Genomic DNA, 18,533 nt, shown 5'->3' with positions numbered 1-18,533 from the left:
CGCCCGAGCCCTTTTAGCTTTTGTTATTCTGTGAGCGTTCTATTCAAGCTGGCCGGAACATCTGGAACATCTGTCCTCCTGTTTGCACTTCCTATATAGCTGGGAACATCGTCATGCATTTCCCATACCACGTTTTTCACTGACTGAGACAGAGTCTGCCCCCAACAACCAACCTATCACTACCTCCTGAGTAGTTACCATTGCAGGTGAGACTGACCATGGTCAGCTTGGGTCATGCTTCTGATATTCTCCGTAAGTTGTTTGCCATGAATCCTTGAAGTTAATGGTAGCCGGAAGGCACGTGAACTTGAGACCAGGCGAGTGGCTGTCACGAGACCCTATAGTGCAGAAGAAGCATTCTATGCCAAGTCTGTGTCAGCAGTATCTGAACATGGGACAGATGTCTGTCCCAGGCCTTCCTGCATGGCGTAACGAATGAATTCAAAGCTGAATGCCTATTTTAGTTTAGGTAGATGCAGCTATAATTATTTAGAAAAGATGCAGTGTGCGTGTGTGTGTGTGTGTGTGTGTGTGTGTGTGTGTGTGTGTGTGCGTGTGTGTGTGTAAATGCTGGGAAGGGAGCTATGGTTCTCTTGTCTGTTTAGTAAGAAACATTAACCAATGTTTAGCTGCTTTCCAAGAAATACTCCAATGAAATCTGGGATTTGCTTCAAAATGATCTGGTTGAGAGTGGTGGTGCAGGGTGAGTTAATAGGGTTGGGATTGGGTCCTGGGTGGGTGGACATTTGTTGTATCTTTTACCCTTCATATGTTTCTGGAATATTCTATATCCAAAAGTTGAAAAACATCTGTGTGCCAAAATTGCCGTGTGTTTTAAATTTTCAGCAAACATGGTTGAAGATAAGCAGTCAGCACATCAGCACACCAGGAAGAGGCAGATTATGAATGTCATAGTTTAAAATTTAATGCTACGTTAAATGAAGGGTTGTTCCCTGCTGGCGTGGAGCCCTGAAAGTCTGTGAACTTCGTGGCGTTTCTCCAAGAGGGGAATTTCCAGTCAGAATTTCACGGAACTATGTCTATGGAGATTAAGAAGATAGATAAAAGGTGGCACATGTCCTGTGTTCAAAACATTTTAAGGAACCAACTTAACAAAATCCCGCTCACCACAAATCGTTGGCATTGACTTCAAGGCGGCCTTTAAAAACATCTGATCTTTAAGTAGTTGTACCAGGGAGTTTCAGTTCAACAGGTCCGTTCATGTGTACAATGCATCTTAATTGGTGTCACCCCTTTCATCATTCTCCCCATCTGTCCCAACTCCACCCGTCTCCTCAAGTTACCGAGTTCAATTTTCACACATGCATATCGAATCTTAAGACCCTATCCACCACATCCTCACTGCATTCACCTTCACCCATCCCTTGCCCTCACCCCCTTCAAGCAAAACACATCAGCTTCCTCTATTCAGTTAGTGAAACTGTTGGTTAGTTATTCAATTATACCATGGGAATCCTCGCCTGTGCATCTCATACTTTTGTCAATTTGCTTGTGTAAATATGCATATGGCCCTGCATGTGTTTTCTTACGTTTATTCATTTAATTTTTAGATTTGTATTAACTTAATTAGTTGTGCAAAGGAGGCGTCTTTTAATAAAGCAGTTTAGGAATATAATGCATCTTGATCCGTGTCACCCCGTTTGTCCTCATCCCACTTTAACCTTGCTCTTCTTAATTTTATGGCATATACAATCAATTTCCGACTGCTTTCTCCCCTTCCCCTTTCAATCATTAGGTTTCTATTTTATATCTGACGTCCCCATAGGAGAGAAAACACACATCCTGATTCTCTTTGAGCCTGACTCAACTTTATTTAACACATTTTTCTTCTAGGTTCATACATTTCCCTGAAAGCCACATAGTATTATTCTTGCTGATGGATAAATGTGATGAGATTGGTTATAAAAACATTCTTATCCCTCCACTTCAGATTGATCAAAAGTGAATAGTTTGGGCTTGTGCATCATAGAGGATATGTGCGGCTCTCCATTTCTAACTGTCCCACACGTATGTTCTGGACACGACGATGTAAAATGGTCATAATGGTCAAGATACCCAAACCAAAGGGGTTGTTTGCCTTTAAGGAGAGGCAGAGAAACAGAGCGACCCCAGAGATCTGCCTCTCTGGTCCAGGTGGGTAGTTACAATGTGGCCATTCGCACACCTGACAGTAAGCAATCTCACTTGGAACCAAACTGGCTGGAAACTTGACTTGGCCATCAGTTTCTGGAACTGAGAGAAAAGTAAATCCCCATGGCTGAAGCCACCTGTGCTGGGATGTTTGGTCCCCCAGCTTGCGCTGTCCACTGGAGGAGTCCCGACTGTGCCGGAGGCCGGCCAGCCTGCATCTCCTGGCTGCCAGCATGCACTTCCGCACCTCCAAGCACTCACTGTAACTGGTCTTTATAAGGTGATAAGTTTTATATTGCCCACCATCACTGCGTTTCCTCCATCATACTGGTGAGCAAAGACTTCTATGGTTTTGTTTTTGTGCTTTGTTTATTTTGCTAGACTTGGGGCTTGAACTCAGGGCCTGAACACTGTCCTTGGGCTTTCTTAAGGTTAGAGTTCTATGGCTTGGGTCACAGCACCACTTCCAGCTTTTTCTATGACTGTGGGACTGAGGGAATCAAGCCCCAGTCTTTGTGCATGCTTGGTAAGCACTCTACCACTAGGCCAAACTCCCGGCCCCACTTCTGTATTTTCTTTAAATCTCTTCTTGCAAGTTTTGTAGTTTCCTTACTTGGGATAATTCCTTCTGCCGCACACTTTCTCTCCATTCCTTCATTAAGGATGGGGCATAAATGTTCTTTGAAAATCATTCAGTGAGGAAAGTGGACTTTGCAGCTCTCAAGAAAGCGGGCGTGGTTCCCGACAGCAGGAATCTCCCCCGTGTGCCCACAGTCCTAACGGACACACCCATGTGCAGGGCGTGCTGCAGGGTACCTCAGCCTTTTTCCTTCTTCACTTCTTCACTCTTCTCCCTTTAAATCAGGGCAGATTTTCCCACACAATAATAGCAACATTGCTTGATGAAGTTAGAGGACGTTTCTCCCATCCGTGTCACATGGTGACATGAAAAAGAGATTTCACCTATATTCTTTGTTTCAGTGGATGGCATTTTAATGAGAAATTTAGTCACTTGTGTGCCCTAACCTGGGGACCAATTCTTTTTTTTTTATGGTGGGACTTGAACTCTAGGCCTGGACACTGTTTCTGAGCTCTTCAGCTCCAGACTGGCGCTCTACTACTTGAGCCACAGTGCCACTTCTGGTTTTCTGGTGGTTAATTGGAGGTAGGAGTCTCAAGGACTTTCCTGCCCAGGTTGGCTTTGAACCGTGATCCTCAGATCTCAGCCTCCTGAGTAGCTGGGATTACATGCGTGAGCCACAGGTGCCCAGCCTGGGGATCAATTCTTAAGTGGGGAGCGAACATCTGCCCTCCCATAGCATCATCACAACAGCCAAGACGTGGGGACAGCCCACATGTCCACAGATCCACGAGGGAACGCTGCGTGGTAGACACAGACAAGACAATACTTTTTTGGCCTTGGCAAAGAAGGAAATTGGTGCACATGCTGCTGTGGGGAGCCTTGAGGCCACTGTGGCCAGTGAATGCAGCCAGGAACCCCCAGATAGACAACAGAAGGATTCCACTTCTGTGAAATGCCAGGCATAGTGAAACAGGGAAGCAGCAGGTCAAATGGTAGGTGCGCACATCTTGGGGGTAGGGGATGATGAGGGAGAGTTGTCTAATAGCTATATGATTCTGAAGATGGTGGATTCTTCCCTAACAGGAAATAACTGTGCTCCAGCAGTCATTACCAAGGCAAGCTCCATCTTTATCTTACCGCAGTTATATTTGATTTTATTTTTGGTGGTACTTGGCTTGAATTTGGGGCCTTGCACTTGATAGGAAGCAGCTATTGTTCAAGCACACTAACAAATCTTTTGCATTTACTTTTTCAGCTATCGTGTCATACTTGTGTCCAGCCAGGGCACAGGTCTTGATACCCCCCATTCCACCAAGCGGTGGTCATTACAGGCATGTGCCGCTGTGCTCATCCCTACAACTCAGCTTTTTTGTTTTGTTTTTGTTTTTAAATTACATCTATTCAAGTAACTGCATGCTGAAACTGACTTTGCATTAAATAATGACATATTTTCAAAACAGCTTCAAAAATCATCATGAGGATTACTTTATCCTAATTCTTTTTTTAAAGGAAGGTAGTAGATGAAATTGAATTTCTGTGGATTATTGTTATAGCCATATGTTGACAAAAGACAAGCAAATTATAGACTTAAAAATTGTAATAACATTTGGGAAAAATATGATGGCAATTTCACCAGCCTTTGTGTAGTTGAATAAGATGGCGCATAAATAAAACACAAGTGGAAAAGGGCGGCAAAGTGGGTTATGGTGCTGCCGCCGAGAACCGTGTCCAGTGCGAGGCTCGGAGCTGATGGATACGTCTTTAATGAGTGCGCGTCCAGGGTCTGGAAGCACTAATTAGTCTTTGGGCATCTGCTTTGGGGGAGATTAGGCTGGCGACAGCCCTCCCTAAGATACACAGCCTGCCTGTGCCTGTGTATCACCAGGTTATTTATGAGGGAGAGCTTAGTTGCCAAGGTTTTTTTTTTCTTTTCAATTTCTGAGTAAGTAGTTTAGCCAGATCACGTAACTGCATCGTGAAAATAGAGGAGTCAGGTATGGAGGAGCTTCCTGCAGCTCCAGGACTTGGCTGGCAGAAATGGTGAGTTTTGTTGAGTTTGAGTCAGCCTGTGTCCAGAAAACAAAGCAAGCCTACAGTCACAAAAATAAATATATCACAGGCAGAAAAGTTGAAGGGATTCATGTGGAATCTCCAGACTCAGGCATAGTGGATGCTCCATGCAGGCCCCGGGGTCACAGAGCAGAACTCCACGAGCATCTGCCAGTGTGGCCTTGCTTCTGAGCCACAGCAGGGCTCGAACTCAGAGCCTTGCCTTCCTCCTTGGTTTTCCAATCCAGGCCAACACTCCACCACTTGACCACAGCTCCACATTTGGTTCTGGTGGTTCATTAGAGTCAAGAGTCTCACCTTTACCTCCCCAGGGCTGGTTTCGATTTCCAGGTCTCAGTCCACTGAGTGGCTAGCTTGATAGACATGTGCTTCCACCAGTGAGCGCCGGGCAACAATTTTGACAGCTATAAAAATAAGAAAAAACAACCATCTTACTTTTCTTAACTTTGTGTTACATACCATAATACACAAGTTCTTGAGACCCCCGAAAGACCACCAGAGACCAAGACCAATATAAGAAGCAAAAAGTCATTTATTGCAAGCTCAAGCTTGGCCCTCTGTGCGCCAGCAGTTGGTGACACAAAGAGGCCTTGAGCACTGGGTCTACAGCAGTTTTATAGCAGTGAACAAAATAAGTTTAGGCACTTTCCAAACTGACACACAGAGAACTGGGTGACTTTTGCAATAGGCTGATTTAGACATTTACCATCGGCTGGTTTTTAACACCGGGTGTTGAGCTATGTCTGGGTAGCAACTCGGGGGGCGGGCAGGGGGGGCGGTTTGAAGTTCCTCTTGGAGTTGTTTAGCCAGAGCCTGGGGCTTAGTTCCTGGTACAGGGGTGTGGAGGCTACAGCTAAGTCAAGCTTTAGACAAGATGGGGTCACCAGCGTAAAATGGAGTTACTCTGGCTCTTCAATACCATTAATTCTTGATGATACACGCGCCCCTACTCCATTTCTCTACCCTGCTCCCCAGGCCCCAGATCCATCTCCTACTACCTGGGCTTTGGCATAGCATTGCTAAAAAATTCTACTATCTGAGCTTTCCATACAGTCTATTATACTTCAGCGAATTCACTTGTTATGGATCCTATACCACCCTGTGTGTTTACCTGTAGGTTTGTAGGCTCCTTCTAGTTATCAGCAATGGAACAAAAATAAGGGAAGGGACAGGTCGGATGGGGTGACAGGGATGATGCACATCAAGATATATCGTATGCACACACTGCTTTGTGATATGGCAACAATAGTCAATACAGCATCCTAAACAAAAAAAAAAACTAAGAAAGATGAGAGAAGGAATAGGTTTGGAGGAGTGGGTGGGGGATTGAAGGGATGACATTGATTAAGGGGCTGTATTCATCAACTGTTGAAAGACAGCTCTTTTATACAACTGAAAGAGTTTTTTTTTAATGTTCAAAAGAAAAGAAACCTTAAAAAATAACTGATACACTTAAAGGATAAAAAATTCCTGGATCCCCTCTCACAGAAAATAATGATGAGCAGTGAGTAACTTAAAACATTTGTTTTCTATTTTCTCAATGAACATAAAATGTAGTGCATTTTCTGCTCCCAAACATTGTTTTTTGTATCTTAATGTCCTCATCCTTTCCGTGTTGGAGTAAGTCTGGAATGCATACTAAGCTGTGGTCCCCAGGGCCTACTGCAAGGCGCGTTATGTTAATTTATACTGTTATTCTACATGGAAAATAAGTACTTTGAAAAAAGGAAGGGTATCTTGCTAGGGATAGTGTAAGTTATAAAATATATCAATTTTATAGTTTTGTTTATTCAAGCATTCATTTTCTATGTTGTCTACATTTATTCACCAAGCAGGGGACTTTGGCTCAAAGAAATAGGTCCAGTTCTGAAAACTGAAGTTAACTTCGCTCTGTTTATATTTGTCCCTGTAGGCAGAGCCTAGAGCTGATAGTCCGCTTACAGCAGAAATCTCAACCCCTTCCTGCTCTGTCCGACCCTGCTGCCAGATAACACCAAAGGCAAACAAAGAAGCGTGTTAGCACAATCCCCCCAATCCTCACCCAGAGAAGATACCACAAATAAACAGATGTTTATTTCCAATTCTGAAATCTTTTCTTTCCAATAGAGATGTTCTCTTCTTTTTTATTCTTGTTTTATTCTGGGTATCATGAAGACATTCAATGAAGGTTATTTTGTCTGTTGAAAGAATGCATTTCAACCAAAAAGTAAAATAGAGAAAATAATAAAACCAAACGCAAAGACCAGTATTTATACCATACTACATTTGATCCATTTACTTGATTATAAATAATAGTGCTAACTAGAACTAAAAGCCCATTTATATTCTCTACATATATTTTGATACTTTTGAAACCTATTAGTGCTTGTGTTAGCCACTGAAGTTATCCCTTGGTGTGTCTTTGAAATGCATTTAAGTGGTTCTTTTAACTTGTTCAGATTATGTATTGTAGAATTAATTCACTTTGGATCCATGGACTCAGGTATCCCAGCCAGGGCCTCAAGACCAAGGTTAGGGAGACAGGGGAGAGGAGGTCATCAGTGTCTAGAATGCTTCTGGCTTGGGCTCAGACTCAACCTGTGAATTAGCCTGGACAGAGATGAAGTAATGTCAAATCTGAGCTTGATAACCTAATTGCGGTGGCTTTTCCTTGGAGTAGAAGTAGTGGCTTCTTTCAGCCAGTATGGGGTGGCAGGTGTGGTGGAGCAGGTCCTTTCATTATTGCTAGGTTTTGACCGCGAGTCAACATTTTCTGGTTTCTCTGATTGTCATAACATCTGAATGCTGAGGACTTCAGCCTTATCTCAGTCTTGGAAGCCACATGGATTTCAGGGTTCCTAGGATTTTAGAAAGATGTTTCTGTCTGTCTGTGCATAGTTTTGCATCTTTCAACAGGAGAACTTAGACTTTCCATTCTGAATGGAATAAACATAACTCAAATAAAACCTCTTGGTAGATATGGACCAGAATTTGCTAGCAGGGAAATGGTAAAAACACATTCATTTTGGGTGTGTCTTAAGATTTTGGAATTGCAGATGAAGGAGTGGAGATGCATATTGTAAATCCATATTCCTAGCCAATCAGTGGTCCTCTCATCATCACTCCCCAAATAATCGATCTCACAATACATCCCTTAGAAGCAATCAATCCATGGGTATACATTTTTTCTAATCCCAAAGGTCTTTTGATCCTTGCTTACACATGAGTTATCTGCAATCTCTGCCTCCAAGGCTCATCCAACACAGTGATCAGCTGTAGCTGTGAATGCTGATCAAGAACTCAGCCAAGCCTGAGACCTACAGCCAACATATGCACTTTGGTCAACAATAGATAGACAGGAAATGATGGCAAGACTTACCTGAGCACCAGGTGTTTGCAGACAGGAAGTGCCATGAAGTAGAATTGGACTGCAGGACCTTTCTCATTGGGCAGAAAGGTGAGAGTGCATTGTGGGACTGGAGTTGTTTCTTTGCTAGGAAATCATAGTTGGGCCAGGACTTCACTGCTGTCATTTTTAGGAAGCACTTAGAAACATGGATGTGTTCTTGGTCCACGAAGCATATCTGCAGGAGGAAATGGGGCCCTGTCCATTACACTGCGGACATCACGTGTTTTCCGTGATTCCTAGGCACTGCTGGAAATCATGGGAAATACTGGTGCCTCATCAAGTTACGGCAGGAGCCTAGGGACAGGGCCTCACGTGGCCTGCGACCAGAGCACAGCCTTCTGCATATCTCGTATAAAAATGTGCAGTGTCTTTATGACTATCCTCTTCAATCAGGGATGATTTGGTTTCCAACACAACAATTTCAGTATTATGGCTGATTGTAAGTACCTCATAAGGCCCCTCCTGTGGCTGGTGTTTTTATTTTCGAGGTGGCTAAAGCACCTCCTCATCTGCTTGTATTTTTCTTCCTTCTCTCCCTCCCTGAGTTCCTGCTTGCATGTGTGCTTCTCAGCACAAATGAGGGGCCTCTCACCGGGACTGTAGTTTCCTTGTACGTGTTTCAGACTTGAAAGTAGTATTCAAATACAGCTGTATTTTACAGATTGATGAATTTGTTATAATTAAGCTTCATGAATATGAAGGCTCTCATAAAATTCCCATGATGCCCCCTGGCGAGGGTTTTTCAGTGTGCTCCCTCCTCTGCCAGCTGTGACCTAGGAGTGTCAGTCTGGCTCTATGGCCATGCAAGGTACAAACCACGTGGTAGTTCATTCAGAAGCCATAGTTGGTGCAGTCTCAAAGCAGGTCTGTCCAGAAGGCTGGATACAAACGAGAAGGTCAGCGTCTTTACAGATCTGAGGTTCAGAAATTAAATGTTCGTTTTGTGCCTCTGGTAGAAAATGGCATTTTAGTAGTGTCTGCACAGTCTCTTCTTCTGTGTGTGGTTTCAGCCCAGAAAAGTCTTACCGTGAGTCACCTCCTCTCTACCTGAAACTCAGCCTCATCCTCAGGGAAATTTCTTTTGTGTTGCCACCTTTCAACTGAGCCCTCTGGGCCCCACTTTTCAGTGAGGTCTTCCTGGGCTCTTGAACCTGGCATATAAATTCTAGTTCTTAGCTGTATTCACAGGAGAATTCCACTTTCTTCCTGCCCACTTTATTTTCAGAACATAGAGATGGTGCTGCTTTGGGCAAGGCCCCAAGGGATGGCACGTGCAATTTGGGTATAGTCCTCTCGGTGTCCTGCTCTCAGCTGAAAACACAATCTTAGCTGTGGTTCACTCCACCATTTCTTTTCCTTCTGCTTGAACTTATTCCTGGCATTGTACTTAACTCCTTTCTTTTTTTTTTAAAGGAATTGTATTCTGGTTTCTTTGCTTTTATCACCTGTGAAAATGGCCCAGTTAATGAGGCCACCAGAGAATGGAGTTTTAAGGGCTAATTACTGGTATCCTCCATATGTCACTGGAAAGTAACCTCTGGGGATGGAGGATCAAACAGAGCACTCAAGAGCACACACTCTGTAGAGGTCAACTCACCCAGGATCAGGCTGAGCAAATCCTGTCAGTCCAGAAAGATGCCCATGCATGGGTACAGGATGAATGAATGACAATTACTCAAGCACATACCCAGTGGCTCATCCTCTCAAACATGTGACTTAAAAAAGAAACAGAAACCAAGATTTGCAACTACTTGAAAAAATACTTAACTATGCATCAAGCAAAGATTTTAGTTTTTCTAATATTTTCGAAGGGACCTCACATGGATGGGGCCCCATGCTTGCCTTAGTAAGTTAATGTAGAATAGAGCTCTATGTACAGTTGGCATTTAGCTTTTGTTTTTTGGTCCAGTGAACAATGGATCCATCCTCAACAAGGTAAAATAAGATACACTGGGGACACTTGCCACTGCTTACACACATTGAGCATTTTCTGCATTTTCTATTTCTTGCTTTCTCCGTACTGCCCTGAAAGGAGGCAGCATGAGCTGATCATTTTGCCTACATATCCTGTGTAATTCAACTCCAGTCTTTAAATTGCCACCATCAAAGACAGCCAGGATGAAGCACTAGATTATTGAAAGTCTTATCTGGAAGTGGAAGCTACCGAATGGAATGCAGAAATGTGGTGGCAAGGACATGAAAATGGTCTGTGTTTTTCCTTTCAAAGAAGATTGCAGTGAGTCTGTGCTGGGAGACATGCTTTGTGTCCCGTTGTGCATTTAGAAATTTTCCCTGTCAATGTGGTGTTGGGTGATGAACTAACACACAGCTTATTTGACATGTCAGCTATTACTAATGGAGCAAGTGACAGTAGCCTTGTTCATGTATAACAGAACTTAGCTATGAGGTTTTCTTACAAAAGGAAATTTTCATTGTAGATTCTGAGGGCACCAATAAAGAACTTAAAGTTTCCTAGTGTGTGTGTGTGTGTGTGTGTGTGTGTGTGTGTGTGTGTGTGTGTGAAGATAAAATAGAAACTTGAAGAACGATGGACTGTAGTTTTTAAAACAGAATGAACTGAAATTGTATGTGTGTGTGTGTGTGTGTGTGTGTGTGTGTGTGTGTGTGTGTGTGTGTATTTGCCACTGGAATGTGTGTATGTGTTCAAAATTCCTGTGTGGGCTCTGGTTACCCAACAGTGGGCTTCCCATGTCTTTTGTCAACCCATGATTATCATCGGCCTCCATTCATCCTTCAGTTTAGGTAGGAGCCTTCTATAAGCTTTAATCATTCTTATTATACTGCCTCTTCAATAATCTCTTTGACCCTGATCTCTGGAGCTTACTAGGCCTGTGTTCTAGGGCCCATCAAAGCTCCCAGCCTGTGCTTTCCCGAGACCGCATAGCTATCTTTGTATTACTATGGCAGCTACCTACAGTGAGCAGCCTCCACCAATAGTTCTGCAGCCTTCCATTGACAGCTGGCTGGCCTTGTTGCTTTGGGTCTATGTTGAGGCAGCACACACAACAGGAGCATGTGGTAGAACAAAGCCACCCAGCATTTAAGATACAAATAATATACCAAACCTCTATAGGAAAAACAGGCTTTGTCAAAGATGAACTCTACAAGTCATTTATAAAGGTGTGTTGAAGTTCACAGGAGACTGAAGACGAATATGGCTTCTTTTGAAGCAAATGGGAGACTTACAAGCCATATGAGAATGCAATCCCATTCTGCTATTAATTCTAAAGGTTTCATCAACTCCTGCCTTTATAACTGTGCTCAGTCATTTGTCTGAAAACCTTCCAGCCCTTCTAGCCTCAAACACAGTGATTCAAAACCAATGTGAGCCAAGGCTGTCTGGTGTTGTTAGGTGCTAAGCCTTGAAGTGTGGGTACCAGGAACTATTGGTCTGGGCATATTCTTCCATTGGGGTACCATAAGGCTACTCTGGGATTTCATTCTTCATATTTTGATCCAAACATAAAACAAGTTTTCTAACAGTGGTAAATAAAGCCTTGGCTCTTGATTGGGACAACTGGTCAACCTTTAGAAATGTCCTCCTCTGCCCTAATGTGAAGTTCACACAGTCCCTGTTACACCTACTCACTAGTTGCCCTCTGCTGCCCCTCTGCTAATAAAAAGTTGTTATAGGGCATAAGGGAAATTTGATAGCACAGCAGTGATATCATATCAAATAGAAGACATTACAGACACTACAATTTCTAAAACCAAAAGTTATGAGATGATTTTCTGAACACATGGCATACAGCATTGACAACTTTCTTTAAAGTTGTATTTTGTGTGTATATTCAGGTGTATGTGTCTATATATGTTGTTAGAGACAAAATTAGTTTCATTACTGTATTACATATGTGTATGAGTTGTTGACTTATTTTACTATCAAACCTAGGATTATGGATGACAAAGCGGTTATGAATCTTTTATTATGTCTTGCTTTTTGTTGTAAGAATGTGAACTATATCAGTTTAATTTCTGTATATTGCATTTGTCACTCTGAACGAACTTGCTTGCATCAATCAAGTTAAACTGATGTCAGTATCTTTCCTGCCCTGAAGTAGCCTCTGAGTAACCAATGAGCGTCTCCCTGGATTGCGTCCAGTGTGGAAGACATAGCTTCTGTTGAGAAACAGTTGGACTGTGTCAAGAGTCTTGTTTTTTTGTGCATATATGCGGTATCATATACACCAACCACATTTTTTATTAATGTTGACAAATCCAAAGGGATCTGAGCTGTGAAATTTGCTGTTGATCACAATTATGTGACAAATAGTTCCAGAATGGATACTTGAAATGCATAGGAATTTTCAAATGTTATGTAATTTTTGTTGTAATCACTCCAGAGGACTCTATTTTAAAACCACAACTTTACTATTAAATTGTTGCCAATCACTAACAATTTTGCCATTTTTAGATGGAGTAACTGGGACTCAAACTAGTTTGTTTAAGAACAGTCCTGGGAATTTGGCCAAGTTAATTAATAATAAAAATCTTGTGTGCCACTACTCAACATACACATCATGAATTTAAAACTGGTATTTGATCAGATCTGTTGTATTATTGAGTCTATAATATTAAATGGGCTATTCCATTATTTTCTGAAACATATCCAACTGAGAAATGTGTTGCAGACAATTAAAAAACTGCAGAAACCAAGATACAAATACATTTAGCAGAAAACTGAGTTCATATACACAGACAAAGGTAAAACTATTCTAGCTATAATCTAGGAGCATTTGATTGGCTTTGCAAGGCCTCATTATGATGTAAGTCCTACAACAATACCAGCTATGTCAGCGTTCTGAAGTTTTATTACTCCTCCAATGCAGACATCAATGAAGTCCTGATAAAGGAATCAGAAGAGTTACTTTTCACCATGATAAAGTAGCGGAGCCCTGTGAAAAATCTCTGCCTGGAGCTTTTTCTCCTTGAAAATCCCAGAGCAAAGTTTAAAGAACCTCATGTCTATGATTTTTTTCAGGTTCTTGTTAATAATGCATAAAGCCATAGCAAGAGCAGAGATGTGTGTGTGTGTGTGTGTGTGTGTGTGTGTGTGTGTGTGTGTGTGTGTGTGTAGGCGTGCGTGCACATTCTCATATATGTGCATGTGAAGGAGTGCATGTAGGGTCTTGGGAATTGGAGCATCTCAGCTCTCAGCTCAGGTGGGATCTGAGAGGGGGTCCCATCACTATGGAGAGCTAGGAAGAAGATGGAGGGAACACATGGTGTGATGTCCTCTGTCTTTAGAGCCAGGCCCTTAGTGCTGGTGAAATCCAACTTGGCCCCCATGTTCATCTGCTATGTTTTCTCCCAGGTTCTTTCTGCCCAGCACTCCCTTTCCTCTTAAAATGCTACAGGTTTGATGTCTTCTGAATGCTTCATCTCAGTACTAAATCCCAAAATAAGTCTAGAGAAGCATAAGGAAGTTTGTAGGAAGCTGGAGATCTCTCTTTGCAGCTCAGGAGTTGGTGCTGAATATCAGGTGTGCAGCAGTTTTGTTCCATGGTCTCCAGGCTAAGTAGGGTCCAGGTTTTTGTGCCACCCTTGCCTGCCCCTTTTGTGATGGTTTTACAGATCTTCTCCCTTTACTGGCTCAAACCATGTGGTGGCTTTGTTATATAGTTAACTTCCTGAAATCCTACAAGGCTACAAGATGGCATCAACAATACACCTACCCTCCTTCACTGAGCAAGAATTTTATAACTCCAGACAGTTTAACCCATTACTTTGAAATAGTCCCTATACAAAAAAAATATTTGTTCTCCTCTTTCCATTCTTGTTAAATGGAGGTGGACTTGGAAATAGATAAGGTAAAACAACTACAGGAAACAACATGGTTTTTAAGTTCATACCTGAGAGCTATGGATGTGTGTGGAGAAGGGTGGAGTAGAAGCCAGCAGGGTTACACATTTACAGCTCACTCACACTAGAAAGGAGCTATCTAGAATTCCTCATTGCCAGCCAGGAGAGAAGAGAGTCCAAAGTGTGGTTTGCTTTTGTTTTTGTTTTGATGTATTGCTTTGTCTTGAACCCAGGGCCTGTGTGCTATCTCTGAGCCCTTTTACATAAGGCTAGTGCTCTACCCCTTTGGGCCACAGTTCCACAGCTGGTTTTCTTATGGTTAACTAGAGATGGGAGTCTCCTGAACTTGCCTGTGTGGGCTGGCTTTGAACTGTGATCCTCAGATCTCAGATTCCTGAGTAACAAAAATTACAGGCATGAGCTACCAGTACCTGAGTACATTAAAAAAATTAACCTATTAATCACAAACTGGTGTGTATGTGTGTATATATATATATATATATCATTAGTAAATAGTAAGTGAAGTTGGAGGGTATTCAGGTTCATTTGTCTGTACATGTAGATTGTTTTCTGTTTTGTCTACTTTATCATAATCCAACTAAAACCCATCTACACTAGCCACAGCTCATCTTTGTGATCATCATCACCAATGGAGTCTTCTCATCTCGGTTCATGGACTGCAAAGCTCTTGGATAGTGTCTTCATCACCAGACATTGTGTCCGTGTGGCTATGCGACATACTCAGTCATCAAAAGCAAGAGAAACAGGGCAGCCTTCCCGTCCTCTGCCAAGTCTGTTTGCCTTATTGGTCATCACCTACAGGATTTCCAGCAGCCATCCCAGAAGTAGGAGCCAGGGGATATTAGGGAGAAAAGATGCAGAGAGAAAAACTTACATTGTTTATGAACATATCCATTATCCTTTTAGGCCAGAAATTTGCTTCCCCTGGGGCCAAAACTTGAAATGAACAAAATCAAGATTTCTTCCCCATGTATCCTTGTTTGTGAAATGTCATAAAAGTGCATGTGAGCTAGACTTCAGTTGCTTCAAAAATGATTATAAGGGGTCAGGAGTTTGGCCTAGTGGTAGAGTGCTTGCCTAGCATCCACGAAGACCTGGATTCGATTCCTCGGTACCACATACATAGAAAAAAGCTGGCAGTGATGCTGAGGCTCAATTGGTAGAGCTCTAGCCATGAGAAAGTCCAAGGACAGTGTTGAGGTCCTGAGCCCAAGCCCAGGGCTGGCAAAAGTAAAATTATAAAAAATCTGTCCTTTACATTTTTAAATGTCCTTTAAGAATGATCATATATCTCCTTGAATTTAAGTCCTTATGAGGCCCATTTTGAGCTCTGCGTTTTACATCTGTGCGTACCTTGATGAGGACCCTAACTATAGCTAAATGGCTTAGATCTTTCCCCAGGCACTCCTTGCTGAAGAGAGAAATGTCATACAAGTCCTCTGAGTTTGGCTTTCCATGCTTATTAGGAAGAGCTTGTCCACTATCTACCCATTAATCCATCTGACTATCCGTCCGCCCCCAAACTGATTCTTGAGCACCTACTAGTTGTTGTTGTTACCAACTCTGCCAAGTGGTGAAATAGTGTATTTCCAAGTGATGTTGAAAACTTCTTATCTTGGATTAACTGGAATGAGGGCTCTGAGCTGGAGTCTGGAAATCTGGCCATTTAGCATGGTCCAGGTATTCTACACAGTGGACAGATGGAGAGGCACAGGAGAGCGCAGTTTTCCATAACAAATGAGGCCAAGTGGGAGCCTGACCATGGTGACTGACAGTTGCACACACCGCTGGGGAGGGATTCCCAGGGCTTTGAATTGGCACCGTGAAGGTCTCATGCAGAAGCGATGTTCATAAGGCACAGGTGGCATCCCAAACCAACACTAACAGTCATAACTCGGATTACCATAACAAAATTCCAGGGACCAGGCAACCAAAATAAAGTAATATGTCTTTTTTTTACATTCTGGAGACTGAAAGTCCAAGATCAAAATATTGGGAAGTTTAGTCTCTCGTAAGGACTCTTTTACTTATGAATGTCAGCATTCCCCGCTACCCTCCCAGGCTGTGCCTCTGTGCCTTCATGCCTGATGTCTGTGTGCCCAAACTTCTTAGAAGGAAGTGGAATAGCACGGTGGATTAGAAGTCCCCCCCCCCCCCGACTTCTCCCTTCCAAGCAGCTTCATTTAACTTTGTTGTGCCTATGTGTCCTCTTATTGGGGACAATGAACTCAATAAGAGGACAGATACTAGCCCATAACAGAACACCAGTGTCTACTCTAGGCCACAATGGCCAATTGAGCAGGCCTTTTACCACTGCAGGCTGGTAGTTTTCTGTGTTCACTGTGAGAAACCAACTGTATTCTGTGAGCAGTATTTCTCCACGAGACCTTAACAGCACCACGTCAGGGCTTAGGGATCCCACCCCAGTGCTGTGTACACAGAACCACTTTTTACCATGATCCCAGCCCGCACATGACCATGGTCTTCCAATGTTGGCAGAATTCTTGTGGATAGTAGCCTGATTGCTGTAAAACAAGGAGGAGCCAGGTTCCCTGCTGAAGGCCAATCGGGGTGAAGCAGAAGTGTAAATATCGGTCTTCCTTACCTGACTCAAGAGAGTAAAACATGGTGTATCCTAGGTCCAGGCAGTACTCAGATTAGACATCTCATCCATCCACTACCACCTATGTCTACTCATCCATCTACCAGGCAGAATTTCTGTTCTTTCCAAATATTTTTTTTTAAAGCAACAAGGGTAGTTCTTTAAGAACCAGTGAATTCCATTGTGTATATATACCACATTTTCTTGATCTAGTCATCTACTGAGGGGCATCTGGGTTTATTCCATGTCTTAGCTATGGTTGTGCTGGTAGCTTAGTGTGATCTTGTTTGAGCTCTATGGGATAAATTCTCATGAGTAGGATTGCTGGGTCATAGGGAAGCTCTATGTTTAGTCTCTTAAGCAACCTCCATACTGCTTTCCAGAGTGGTTGAACACATTTACATCCCCACAAGAGTGTACTAGTGCCCTCTGGGCCACAAAAGGGCCACTAGACTCTATGCTGGAAATGAACTTGACATCTTAGTGATGGGAAATAGTTGGTGGTGGGGCGGGGGAGGGAATGGCACTGTTCAAAAAGAAATGTATTCATGGGCCTGGAGTGTGGCTTAGTAGTAGAGTGCTAGCCAGGAAAAAGCTCAAGGACAGTGTCCAGGCCCTGAGTTCAAGCCCCAGGACTGGCAGGAAGAATGAAGGAAAGAAAGAGAAAGAGAGGGAGAGAGAGAAGGATGGAAAGAAAGGAAGAAACTCATTACCTCTAATGTAACTGTAACCCATCTGTACACCACTTTTACAATAACATTTTTTAAAAATGACCCTGTGTTATCAAGCAAAATAAGTGCACAAGACAGAATATTGGTCCATTTCCACTTGAATGAGTCACCATTGACTGCCTTAAATACCACCTGTCAAATGGGTTTGTTTCTGTATAAGAGATAGTTAGATTTTTCCAGTCTAGGAAGAGGAAAGGCCTTGAGCCTTGACGGATTCCAAATGCTTTGTCCAACAGTCAGCTCGCGAGTGGAGCTTTCTCCCCCGCTGCCCCCCAGACAGGGGGCTGTGAATGCTGAATACAAGATTGTCAGCAAGTCACCAAGGCAGAAGCATGGCTTGTTTCGTGTGTTGTATCTGCACCTATGTGGCTCCATTCTCTCAATAGAATACACCTATATACAATAAAGCAAGAGGAGCTGCCAGCACTGTTTTACACAGATTCTTCTCCTCTGTGTGATCTCCCAGGCTGGGGACAGTGAAGATGGGGTTCCCCTGTGCAGCTGCTGGGCTCCCCTGGGCTGGCTCCCTCCAGCCATGGTCACAGTGAAGGAGATTATAGTGGCCTTTTATTCTGACAGAAGACACTTGTCTCAAGTTATCTTTGGATATCACAAAAAAGTTGGAGATATTTCTAGTAATTTATCCTAGTTCTTGTGTGTGTGTGCGCACTTGTTATGTTCTGTGTCAGGATTACAGATGCTCGCTCGTGGGTGTTCAGTGCAGGATGGGACCTGTGTGGTGTAAAATGCAAATACACACTGTGTGTGGTGCAGCTATTGTGTGTGCATGATGTGTGCGGTATATGGCATGAGGTTGTGTGTTTGTGTGACAAGGAGCAGACAGGGATGAGGACACGGGTTCTGGCGACTCCATTGCTCCTTTTCCACCTTCTTCCTCTCTCAGCCAGCTCAGGCCATGTTCACAAATCCCAGTGGCAGCTGGAGCTGCTGTGCAAACAAAATGGGTCTGAGGCAGCCTGTGCCCTCCGTGTGCACCTGCATCTCCCTGACAACGACTTCCGTGCATCCCTCCTCCACATCTGCTTCTCCATGCCTCAGCCACTGGGCGGCCATTAGCTGAGCTGACTTTTTTTCGTGGTGCTATGCTGTTTGCTTTCCCCAGAGCGCTTTCGTTCAAGTTTTATGATGCCGTCGCTCGCAGAC

General features: G+C 43.2%; 1 protein-coding gene across 1 annotated transcript in view; it reads left to right on the top strand.

The window, feature by feature from the left end:
* Dscam (DS cell adhesion molecule) overlaps window positions 1–18,533 on the top strand; it is a 342,911-nt gene that overhangs the window by 12,230 nt on the left and 312,148 nt on the right. The gene's annotated exons all lie outside the window — the stretch shown is intronic.

The sequence above is a fragment of the Megascapheus bottae genome, chromosome 1 (genome assembly GCF_031878675.1).
Source record: "Megascapheus bottae isolate mThoBot1 chromosome 1, mThoBot2.hap1, whole genome shotgun sequence".
Lineage (NCBI taxonomy): Eukaryota > Metazoa > Chordata > Mammalia > Rodentia > Geomyidae > Megascapheus > Megascapheus bottae.
Note: the sequence above shows the minus strand (reverse complement) of the source record. Positions and strands in the feature narration are given on the sequence as shown.